General features: G+C 37.3%; 1 pseudogene across 1 annotated transcript; it reads right to left on the bottom strand.

Moving 5' to 3' along the window:
* Positions 1–1,229: 1,229 nt before the first annotated feature.
* LOC147826417 (zinc finger CCCH domain-containing protein 11A pseudogene) lies at positions 1,230–12,928 on the bottom strand (annotated as a pseudogene). The gene is made up of 2 exons (XR_015439533.1): positions 10,128–12,928; positions 1,230–1,480 (listed from the first exon to the last, which is right to left on the bottom strand). The product of XR_015439533.1 is annotated as a zinc finger CCCH domain-containing protein 11A pseudogene (transcript).
* Between the last annotated feature and the right edge of the window lie 311 nt (positions 12,929–13,239).

The raw sequence follows: 13,239 nt of genomic DNA, 5'->3' as shown, positions 1-13,239 counted from the left end.
AATAGGGATACTGGAAACAGATGGGGAACAATGAACATAACCACTCAGTATTATGACAACAGGAAAGATGTTGGCATCCTCAGTCTGAGAACAACTATGAATATGACGGGACCGTATTCATATTTATATGGTAGGATCATACTTCAGTGACTGCTGGCCATTATTATCTAGCCTTATGTTGCAGTATTTATCTACCTATCACAGGTTATACTGAAAAACTTCAGTAGTACAGATTAGGTGACAAAACCATTCTGCTAATCTTCTCTTGGGTCAATACAATAGTCAAATGCAGTTTGTTTAAATAATTCTACTCAATGATTTTGTCAGAATTGGGATTCCACAGTATGTTTTATAATAAATAAAGTTAGTGTATTGAGTAAGCTAATGAAGCTTTGTGACAGAAACAGCAAGGTTGTGATCACATGTATGTGATTGATGCTTCTTATTAGAAATACTTTCCCAGAGATCCTAAAGGTTTATTAGAAGTCTCAGTATAAACTGAAAAGAGTCTGAATTTTATCCTTCATTGTTTATCCATCTCCTTGGAGTAGTAACACAATGAATTTGGAAGCTTGGGTACCCATGTTTTCCTGGAGAACAAGGAGATGTTGGGGCTGTGCCACAATTAAACAACAACAAAAGTAAAAAGAAAAAGAAAAAAAAAACTGTAGAAAAGCTGAAACCTAAAAATTGAAAGGAAAATTCATCCCGAAGTTTAGATGAAGGCAAACTCAGGCCTGGACCCATAGTACAGTGTCTGGGCTGGACAGTTTGTGTTTGAATTCTGACCTCTGTTCCTAGTGTGTGAGTCTAGTGAGGCTACTTAATCTATCTCAGTTTTTACATTGATGGTGAAAATACAACTAATTAAGTGATATGTGTATATGTATGATTTAGTTGTTAGCATTATTTTACTATTATTGTCATCATCATAATTATTTCTGTATGTATCTAAGGGCCAAAACCAGTGATTTGAGATTAAATTCTAGTCTCTTTACTAATTAACGGTAATCTTTTAACAAGCAGCAGCTCCTAGAAGGTTGTTAGCAACGCAGAATCGCAAGTCCTACTTAAGATCTTCTGATTCAGAATCTGCGTTTTAACAAGACCCTCTAAGTCTTTCATGTATACACTGAAGTTTGAAAAGACCTGTCTTATATCAAATGACAGGTAGCAGAAAAAGAAACAAGTACGAGTAGAGATTAAATAACTAAATTAGTGCTCTGAACAAAAATTGACTCTGCTTTATTCTTATGGGCTGACAGGAGTTGGCTGATGGGATCGATACCCTTGTCTTCCTTCAGGGAAAGGGAACACAAGAGATTGTGAAAGTAAATGAAAAATCACATTAAGAGACACATTGAGAAGTCTTTTAAAAATGGAGCTGGAAGTTCATTAGGGGAATAGGACTTAGGCGCATCTTGATCTGCCACAAGAGAGTGTGAAATTTGGTCCACCTTCTTCTGTTATCTTCAGGCATCTGGAACAATCAGAAAGACTATGATTACAATGTGTCTATAGACTCAAGATATGTGATAGAAAGTTATCAGGCTTGTTTTATAAATATATATACTAAGTATATATGTTCTTCCTCCAACCTTCTTGGTACTGGAGATTCACACATGTCACACGTTAGGCAGTAATGCCACCTCTGAGTTACATTGCCTTCCACCTTCTTTTCTTTACCTTCTGTCAGTCTCATAGCCCTGTCCCTTCTCTACATTTGGTAGAATTTTTGGAAAGGAACTTTTACCCTTTTCTAATGTATCAACACTGTCTACAGTAGCTCTCATTTTTTTTTTTTTAATCTCCTTTGGAACACTCAGAATTATCTGAGACTCTTTCTCCTGAATTGTAATTGCTAAGTCCCCAAATAAAGTTCTTTTATAGTCTCAAAGCTTGATTTGATCAACAAGATGAAAGATTTTAGAGAAAATACTGGGACCCAACTGCTTGGCTTTCTGTTCAAGTCTTTTGCTTATGTTTGCTTAAGAAGAAAATAAGAGTCTTATAATTGGAATCCTAGAATGGAGAACAGATCCCAAATCCTTCAGTGATCCCACAGTCACCTGACTGAGGCATCATCTGATCAAGTGCCAGAATGAAGGTCATAGCTGGTTGATTACCAATTATTCTTATAAATTTACTTTGTGTTAAATTAACATCTGTGTTTTATTCTGAATTTCATTAAAGTGTTCATCATTTGAAAAGATATGGCCCAATGTAGAAAGCTGAGCTTTACTGCTGTAAAAAATATTTCCCTGCCCAAACCAAAAATTAAGTGTTGCAGCACTTAATTAAAGAATATAGAAGATCACTAAAATAAATAGTGAACTATTCTTCTTCTCTCCCTTTTACCTAAGGATCTCCTCAGGGGAAAAAATAACAGGAGAGAAAGGTAATCAGAATCTTCCTTTTTCTGCTAGCTTTCTGATTGAAGAAGACATTGTTCAGCAAATTAAACAGGTAAACAAGATTTTTAAGGAGAATATTTAAGCTGCTTAATAGAACAAATTGTTTTTTAACACCCATAAGTAGCTGTTAGAGTCACAATTTGCATACAAATAACAAATATGCTAATTGAAAAAATCTTTCTCTCCTAGTCATTAAAATAGTTCTCCTTTGGGCTTCTAAGACAGCTTGTTGTTTTTCTGGTTATAGTTACTATATATACTTGGGTACATTCATTTAAAAAGACAGTTTATATATTTTACTAACTGATGTAGGTCTGCATTCATGTAGTTGAGTTTGAAATTCTACCACATATAAACATGTACAAACTTATAAATAAATTATAAACTTTATTATACTGCCAGGTAACTTAACCAGTGTAATCTTTCCACACTTACCTAGTTTGTCATAGCTGTGATGTACCCTGTGAAAGTGATTATTAGGGGCCCAGAGAATTGCAGTGTTATTGGTTTGGGTCATAATTTCATTGATTGAAAATATCTGTTTACTGTCAGGGTGTGATTGTTTTCAGTGTAACCAATTTTGTTTGGATCTTGAGCCTGTGGACTTATTAATCTGCATGGCTGATTTACATTAATGGGAATGGCAATACTGATTATAGATTATTCATCATTTGTGAAAGATATTCTGAGTAAAACTGTTGCTTTGAAAATAGCAAATGTAGCATTTATTTTGTAGGTGAATCTGTTCTTACATAGCTAAAACAATTAAAAGTAAATTCAGGAAAACTCAAAGGGAACAGAAGCATAGATGTTAACAGACACCTGTGGTAAGTGGCTGTCTCAATTAGGCACAAAGTTTGAGTATAAATTCAAAGTGGCTTCAAAGTGGCTGTATTACACTGTCATATCATTTCTCATTTCTATTCTCTGATTTAGAGCTTTGAGCAAAAAAACTCCACAAGTGCTAATAATTTATATTTTAAGAGACTTAATGTGGCCTGATTATTAAAATTCAGCTAAGAAAAAAAATTCAAAGAAGAAGGTTCCAAGTGAGTAGGGTGACAGGATTCAGAGCTGTAGATGAAATCTTTGAGTAATTTAGGTGAAATAAATTTTTTTTTTGGTACTAGGGATCGAATTCGGGACCTTGCGCTTGCAAGCCAGGCAGCGGAACCACTGAGATAAATCCCCGGCAAGGAGAAATAAATTTTTGGAAATAAAGTAATGTCCCTTTATATACAACATCTAATTATGTATTTATAATTCAAAAATGAATCTTTATGATAGATAATAGACTAATTTTAAAAGATGAGAGAATTAAAAACAAGTTTGATTTTTACAATTATATTAAAATTTCTCTTGAAAATTTACTCAAATTTTATTTAAGCCCTTTGCAACTCTGTTAATGAACTCTTTTTTTTTTCTTAAATTCTTTTATTGGTACATTGTAGGTATACAACACAATTACATTTCTCATTGGGAACTTGTACCTTTACATGATGCATCTTGGTTCTTATTTTTTCCCCATTCCTAGCCCTCCCTTTACCCCCTCCACCCTTCCCTATTTACAAAGACTTTATTTCCATTTTTTCCATTTCTCAGCATTTTTCCTTTCCCTTCTTTCCTTTGCCCTGCCCCTCCCATTACCCCTACCCCTTTGGACCTTTTCTTCCTATTTTGCATTATCGATTATTCATTCTAATCATTGGTACATTTTAGGTATACAATATAATGACATTCATCATTGGAAATTTGCACCTTTACATAATCTCTCTTGGTTGTTATTTTTCATCCTTGCCCAGCCCTCCCTTCAACCCCTCCATTCTTCCCTATTTACAAAAATTTTGTTCCTATTTTTCCATTTTCTCATATTAATTCCATACCCTTCTATCCTTTCCCCTACCCCTCCCACTTCCTTCCCCTTGGCCCCTTTTCTTCCTATTTCACATTACATATTATACATTTTAGTCCTTATTTACCCTTTCAGTTTCTCACACCAGAGAAACTATTTGGTATTTATTCATGTATGTCCTATTTATGAAAATCATTTCTTAAAAAGCTTGTAAGTTATTCTTTACTAAAAATTTCCTGTGGCCACTTTGTGAAAATATTTCTGGATATATGTTTTGGATGCATACTGTTGACTTCTTAATTGACAGTAATTTCTTAATTCTGGCTTATTGTCATTTTACATATGTAAAGCAGAGACTGTCTCAAGCAATTAAATTTGAACGTGTTGGAAAGCACTTGCTTGATCACATTTCCTTTACTAAATTTCCAGATGTTCTTCTGGAAGATACAAGATCTTGATGAATATAGTAACAGCCATTTATATGTCAGAGATCTTAGAGTTTGAACCTTGAGGAAGTAGACTCAGGATAGACATATGTTTCTGGAGGCTGAGGGAGAATGAATGTCAAGGCATAATGAGAAGAGAGCTATGGTACCTAAGAGAAGGTGTGACAGTGGGAGGGAGATGGCCATGCTTAGTGGGAAAGAAAGCAATGACAATGGCCAACATCAAGAAATCAAATAACAACAAATGTCGGAGAGGCTGCAGGGGAAACAGGAACACCTCTACATTGTTGGTGGGATGTAAACTAGTATAACCACTGTGGAAATCAGTATGGAGATTCCTCAAAAAACTAACACTAGAAATTCCATTTGACCCAACAATTCCCTTCTAGGTATCTTCTTGAAAGTGTTAAAGACATCATATTATAGTGATACATACATACTCATGTTTATAGCAGCACAACTCACAATAGTTAAACCCTGGAAGCAGCCTACATGTCCTTTAATAGATGAATAGATAAAGAAAATGTGGTATTTACACAATAGAGTACTCATATATGAGAAACTCAAATTATAATTAAAGAGCTAAATAAAAGTTAGATAATAGGAAGTAGGGAGATCTTTCTCAAATGGGAAGAGAGTGAAAAGATGGAGGGAAGCAGATGAAGGAAAGAGAAAGGAGATGATGAATAAAGGAATTAGGATGTACTATGTACATGTACCAACTCCACCCAAACAGTGTAAATATTATGTACTGCAAACACATACTAAAATCATTTATGACAGGTCAAGACAGCCTCAAAGTCAGAAGAGTACAGAAGGTTGCTATCAGGTAAGAAAATGTAATATGACATATAATTTCAGATTTTTTTCTGATTGGAGGGCTGAAATGGAAGTCATAACAGCTCCCTCAGGAAAGATTGGTTTTCTTGTTTCGTGTATTAATTACCTCTTTTTCTCTAAGCTGGATCCCATGTGGGAGAATGATTGCTTATTACTTAATTCAGTTCATACCTGTGCTGTTGCCTGAGAGTGATAACATCATAACATCAATCCACTCAATTGTTTCTTAAGCATTCAAGCACAAAAGGGCAATTTTAAAATTGAAAATTGGTCCTGAAGTTAAATGTGCCACAGTCTATTTTCAAGACTAAAGAAAGATCATGGAAAATGTACGGTGACTCTTAAGTCTTCTGGAACATAACCAGTGAGTCTTTATTTTTCCATTTTGATAGCTTCCTTATGTGAATTTTATAAACAGTCCTTAGAAAATTTTGATTCATTTTAATCTCGTAAGAAAACATAAGTATTAAGGAAAGTCAATTTAATTAACTTTTCATCTATGAATTGTCAATTGCAAATCATATACTTTTCTTTGGGTAGTATACAAATACATGCAGAGTTTAAAAATTATTTCTTTTATTAACCTGAAACAGGTACAATTTTCAGCAATGTAACTATCAATTTTTAAAAGTACTATTTGTACTGGAATTATAATTCAAAACATTTTAATGCTGGCTTACGCAATTTGGAAGGAATGAGCTTAAAGGGAAAATAAAGTCTCCATTGTTTACAGAGGTTAACTAAAACATCAGCCTTTGTAGGTAGTGCTTCTGAATACTATTTAATCAGAAATTCTCTGAAACCATCATCTGTGAGGGCCGCATGACACCACAAGTAAAGAACCTGACACCTTTTCTTGTGTAATGGCCTACAGTTAAAAAAGCAGGTAAACTAAAAAATGGTATGATATCATCTTCAGGCTATGTGTGTAATATATACAAAAAAGAATTTAATGTTTAGACATGGGCCCCATCCCCAAATATCTCATCTCACACACACACACACACACACACACACACACACACACACACACACACACACATATATATATATATATATCTGAAACATTTCTGGTTCTAAGCACTTCAGATAAGGGATCATTAACATATTAATAGCTGAGGTAGGACTAGTATGAGGCAAATTAAGAAACATACTAGATCTCAGTTTTGAGAGAAACCAAAGAATTCTTGATATGAAATTCTATTGTTTTCCTGCTTTGATGTTACCTGATTATTAAAAATAACAATTTTGTTGCAATATTATAATAATGATCAATATCAAAATAAGCATAAGCATTTTTCACCATTTACTAAGACCCAGGCAGGGAAATAAGAACTTATACATACTACCTCATTTAAGGTCCACAATAATCCCATAAGACAGATTATAAATTGAAGTAATTTGCCCAAGGCCATACTCTAAATGGCAAAGCTAAACTGAAACCCAACTTGTTTATGGTTTCGGTTGCGATGTCACCCAACCATCATCTCTTCAAATTCCCACCTGCTTAGCACTTTGTAGATTCAAAGGAAATTCACCAACATTAATCTTCATGTCACTACTCTAAGTCAAGCATCCCCATTACTAGTATTTTAGAGATGAGAACAGGGTTCAAAGAAGCAATTTTCCAAGTGAAAATAACTGATAGCTTATAGAAGGCGAGCTTTCATAAGATCTAAAAAATTTCATGCTGACAAATTCTAATCTGAGTTGAAGATTAGCAAAAGGCTGATTTTCAATTAGCTAGTTAGTTCAGGCTAATAATTGGAATGTACATCATGGTAGGTACCTAAGAAGCCAGTGTAGTGGAGAAAATTTGGTACTAGCAGGCCCCAAGGGAAGAAATTTCCATTTGGTGAATTTGAGGGATTCCATCTTTGTAATATGCAGTCAATAAACTACCTATGTGCTAATCTTTTCTTGGGATTTGGAGTTTTTAACAAGTTTCTTTAACGTTATTTAAGAGAGACAGACACAAGAATGAGAAATGTGATCATTGGGAATGTCATTCTCTACTCCAGGGTTTGGGAATGCACAAGATCAATCCTTTCCCAGAATGAAAATGTAGAAATTTAATTTAGTATTTCTTATGAAGAAATAACACAAAATAAATTTATGTACTTATTTGATAAAGCAAATTAAAAATTAATACAAATAACAGTTAACTACAAATAATATACAATTAAAAGTACAAAGAGAAGCTGGGGATTTAGCTCAGTGGTTTTGCTGCCTGCTATGTAAGTGCAAGGACCCGAGTTCGATCCCCGGTACCAAAAAAAATAAAAACAAACAAACAAATAAACAAAAGTACAAAGAGAAGACAGTGACTTTCATTTTTCTCACAATGTTTGACTTCATTCTTACCATTTTCAAATTCTTTTAGGTGACACAAAATATATCCAGCAATTGGTCTTTGTGGAAAATTTTCCTTATTTATCTTTTAGCCTTTGCAATAACAAGACTAATTAAGATATTCATCATGTACCTGGTCAATAAAGGATATAACATTGGCCCATTATTTTCCATATACCCCCAAATGATGGGGAACATATAGTAATTCATCCTGGAACAACTTTGTAATCCTACAGTCTTCAACATAATGGAACCAACTACTAGGACCATAACAAATGTATCCACAAATGTCACAGTAGGTAACTTTAATGCTTCAACTGAACCTATTATTGTAAAGCCAACCAATACCTGGTCTCCTGCACTTACAACCATCACACTTTTCTTCTTACTTTCCTACTCCAGTTTTGTTTGATACACAAATAAGTATTTCTCTTTCTATAATGACAAATGATTCAAATAATGCTGAATATAAATCACTGACTAATATGTGTTTTACATATGAAATAAATTACTTTAAAAAAAGCAAAAGAATAATGGCTATATATAAAAGGGACCTGGAATCCGTAAGTTGATTCCAAAAATGAAATGAGTTTATAAAATCTACAGTGAAACCAGAACATTCCACCTCTGTTCTGGAGAAGAGTTATTGTACAACACTCAGCTGAAGATAGATTGGTGGAGATGTCTATACATAAATTTCAAGTCAGTTTTGCTTGTGCAGAATCATCCAGATCTGCTCAAGATGGAATGGGCAGTCCCATGGCTTGCTTCCTTTTCTATATTCCCAACAAGGCTACGTGAAGTTCCACTCTTGATGAGCCACTTACAAGACCAGTTCCTTAAGAGACAATATGGCAGACGGTTCAATTTTCCTATGAGAAAAAAAAACTGGCCACCTACAATACAATATCAAAATGGAAAAATTCCTCCCTCCTCCTCCTGATTATGCACAATGTCTCCATTCCCATCATACTTCTTTCTTTAGAAGTCTAAACCTTGAGGGGATAGGGAGACCATCATCAAAAAAACAAGAAATGAAGAAACCCGGAAGGTACACAATATACCCCAGAACATCTCAAAGTCCATGCTACAGCACAATTCAGTGTACTGCTATGGTCCATAGATAAATAACTGCAGCTTGAATAAGGTCATTTTTTTCCCCTATTCAGGTGGTTAAAGGGCACCAAATAAATACTGAGCAAGAGGAACTTGCTGGGAGAGTTAGAAATTTTAAAAGTTGACCATTTTTTCTCCTTATGATAACTCAATGGCAGTAGGAGGTAAATATTGGAGAAGAGAAGAATTCCTCTAATCCACGGAATCCCAGAAGTAGAATATTAGGTTCTGGGGACCTCTGAGGCAACTTGAGAAACCTTTTTAAAGAGTACAATAATAATAGTTACTGCTTTTCAGAGGAGCTGAAGCATCCAAATTAGGCCCAAGGAATTATCTTCATATTTCAGGTTTCTTGAGCCATTTTTAAAGCTTAGTTGAAATCTCCAAATAACATTAAAAAGACATATGACTTAACATATACTATGTGGAGTTTTTTGTTTAGTGGTAGCATGAATTTTAGTCTATTTAACTGTCTTTGTTCATTTAAACATCTCAAGGAATCAGTACATTTCTTTCATCCTTTCATCTCAGATCTCCCTCTCAGTCTCTTTCTTTCTGGAGAGAAGGACATTATAGAACTTTTTTTTCCTCAAATATGCTTAACTATGGCATCAAATGGACAAAATGGTTAGCAAGGGACTTGAAAAATCTAACCTCAAGGAATCCATGGAGATAATTCAGAAGCATACTTCTGATTTGGAGAAAATTCAGGAATAAAGAAATAATTCTCTCAGGTACATGTTATAATAGGTGAAATTAAGTCTTTTTATGGTGAGGTTGTTTTTTTAAAATAAATTCTTTTATTGGTACATTGTAGGTCAACACAATTACATTTCTCATTGGGAATTGTACCTTTACATAATGCATCTTGGTTCTTATTTTTTCCCTATTCCTAGCCCTCCCTTCACGCCCTCCACCCTTCCCTATTTACCAAGATTTTGTTCCTATTTTTCCATTTTCTCATAGTAATCCCATTCCCTTCTATCCTTTCCCCTAGCCCTCCCACTTCCTTCCCCGTTGCCCTTTTTCTTCTTATTTCACATGACCTATTATACATTTAGCACGGTGAATTTTTTTTTAAGTGTTCTTACTGCTATTTACTGCTACCTTTAGCTATCAATCAGTTCTGAGAGTTCACGCAGAAGTTCATCTTCATTTTTTTCAGCATCTGGTTCTATTTCAGCTTCTAAGTTGTCTCCGAAAATCTCCCATATTATTTTCTCAAAATCATCCTCTGGGGGGAGTGGAGGTTCTCGTGTCGAGGCAGAGCTGGCTTGGCAAGTTTCTGTAGCCATTTGGGACGAGGAAGGGCCAGATACTTCTAAGGATGACTGGTCTGGAGAAGACCGGCTTGGAGGCAGCACAAAACTGTCTCTAGGTTTTTCTGTCTCAGGCACAGTGCCTGATTTGGTGTCCTCAGAGAGGAGCGGACCAACAGCCACAGCTGCTTTTTTGGCCGGCCTTGCCTGCAGGGCACTGGTGGAGCTCAGCAGCTTCACAGATCCAGTATCAGGATCCATCTCCACGGCCTTGCGCTTTTGGGCCAACTGGGGAGATGAAACAACTTTAACCCCAGATGGCTTCATATTTACTGTGGGTTTAGCTTTCCTCTCTTTTGCCGAAGATTGTGCTGCACAATTCACATCCACATTCAGTATTGAGTTTCCAGTCTCTGAGGTTTCGACCTTCATCTTCTGGCATGACTTGGTTGGAAACTGACTGGTAAGGAGTCGTGTGACACCTGCCACAGTGGTAAGGGCAGGTTTCTCCACCACATGGGTTTTGTGAGAGGCTGCATCTCCCTGAAGGGGTTTTAAGGCTGATTTTTCCTTCTGGGAGGCTTCCCTCTCCCGCTGTTTCTGCATATGATTTTCTCTCACGGTCTCACATCTCTGGACTGGAAGTGTGGTATCAACTCCTATGGTCTCATCTGAACTCTCATTAGCCTTTGTTCGAGTAACTCTGCTCTGAGAAGCAATCGCACTTCCTTGCTGAAGCTTCTCTTCTTTCATACCTGGTCTTTTGAGGACCTGGAGCAGCACCCTTTTTCCTGGGGTGGCCTCGGGTTGGGGCTGGGAGCTGGTGCTCCTCTCAGTGTTCTGCTTCATTCTCAGTGCCTTTTCCAGCTTGATTTCCTCCAGTGTCTTAATGTGCACCTCCTCCAGAGATTTTCTCATACCTGCAGGCCCCTCTGATTGTCCTTTGCTAACAGTAACAGGTGCCAAAATGACTGTTTTTTTAATGTCATTATCAGTCTTTATTTTATTTTTTATTTTTTGGGGACCGGGGATTGGACTCGGGACCTTGGGCTTGCAAGGCAGGCGGTGCAACCACTGAGCTAAATCCCCGGCCCTGCCAGTCTTTATTTTGATGCAAGTAAGGTCCTTTTCACTTTTTTGTCTCTCTGTTTCCAGCTGCTGATTTTTTTTTTCAGCCAGGATTTCCGTGAAGGTTTTGATTTGCATGGTGGAGGAGCGTCTGATTTTTGATGTAGAATCGTCAGCTTTTGAAGGACAGGCTCTCTTGGGTTTAGTTTGCAACTCTCCACGTTTTTGACTGGCTCTCTCAAGAAGAATTTCTTCTAATGTCTTCACGTGGATCTCTTTGACTTTATTCCCTCTCAGTGTTGCTTCATCATTGCTTGGCCTAGTTGGTATGCCTAATCGCTCCTTCAGAGACTTGGAAATCTGCGCTTTCTTTGGTGCTTTGTTAGTATTTGATTCTGGAGCTTCGATTTTCTTTCCTAGCCGCTCTGCCAGGCTCTGCTTTAACGGGGGATCACGGTCACCATCAGCTGAAAATTTTCGTTTCCCCAGTCTGTCAGAAAGACTCAGTTTAATCAAAGGTTCTCCTTTGTTTGACAAAACTACCGTCTTCACCACAGTCTGGACACACTCTTTTTCAGGACCTGGAGTGAGCTGAGGTTGGTGTAGAAGCCTGGAAACTCCTGAAGAAACTTCTTGTTGTGAATCGGCCATTGGTTTCTGTGGAGAAGCCACCTGTAATGCAGTCTGGACTTCAGGAGTTGATGGTAGAGAAGATGTTTTGATTTCATTACCCTCCTTAGAAGACTGGTCATCATCATTTTCTTCATCATAATCATCTTGATCATCATTATCATCATCATTATCTGCGGCATTGATTGTAACCTGTGGATGTTTGGGGCAAAGAAAATGTTGGTAACTTCCTCCTTTCACACCCGGAACACGCCGCAGCGGAGGGGAGGGGCCAGACTGGACAGAGAGTTTGCTCAGTTGAGCTGCTAGCTGGTCGACTATTCCCTCTTCCGGTGACGGGAGCGCAGAGGGCACCATGGTTTTGCTTGGAGGCAGGAACAGGTCACCGACATAGGGACCTCTGTCGTGGTGGAAAGCACAGCTTAGTTTTTGACGTTCCCTTGGCTGATTTTCCCAGTAATGCGAAATTTCACTGCTTTTTTTATCAGTCCTCATGTGCCGATACCTGCACCGGGGCTGAAAACAGCGTCCTTCTTGCCATAATGGGCAAATGGTTTCATTTCCCAGAGCGGCTTCACAGTGACGGAATGGACACATGTCACCTTTGGTACAGGTGGAGTAGAAAAAAAAATAGCAGTCTTCTCCTCGATTAGACATGCTGAATAAATTCTCAGATCAAAGGTGAGATGGCTGCCTGAAATAAGCCACTGCTTCCTCGAGGGGAGGACCAGCTCCAAGTCCTCCTAAAATGGGCTTGATCTCCTGATCTTTCAAATGACAAGCACAGAAATGGTTTTTAAACGTAATCATTAGCGGTTGCTCTCAACAGGAACATCTGGGTCTTCGCTGAGTTCCAATCTATTCCTCTCTTAATACTAGTTAGTCAATTTTCTAGGAATTATTTGAGCAGGGACTATCCCCCAATTAATCTGCTTCTTCAGCTTTGAAGAACAATTGGTTTCCAGGGACGCTCAGTCTCCAGGTTTCCCAAGCATCACAAATGGGGGAGGGGAGGACGCCGTTCTGGAAGGCGTCATGGGGTGGGGGTGGGGCAGATGGGAAAAGCGAGGGGAGCCAGAAGCCAGCCCACCCTGCAAGGCCTGGAGTCAACAACACAATATCTTAATCTACAACCATAACCACGGCAATCTCCACTTAAACTGAAATTACTACCATAATGAGAAAAAAAACACACAACCAAAACAAACAACAAAAATATTCGACCAGCCTTTCAAATGAACCTTCTATGACAATGCATAGTG

This window comes from Heterocephalus glaber, unplaced genomic scaffold (genome assembly GCF_053883595.1).
Source record: "Heterocephalus glaber isolate CG9 unplaced genomic scaffold, H.glaber_assembly_v1.0 deba00001472, whole genome shotgun sequence".
Lineage (NCBI taxonomy): Eukaryota > Metazoa > Chordata > Mammalia > Rodentia > Bathyergidae > Heterocephalus > Heterocephalus glaber.
This window is presented reverse-complemented; position numbering and strand designations above follow the sequence as displayed.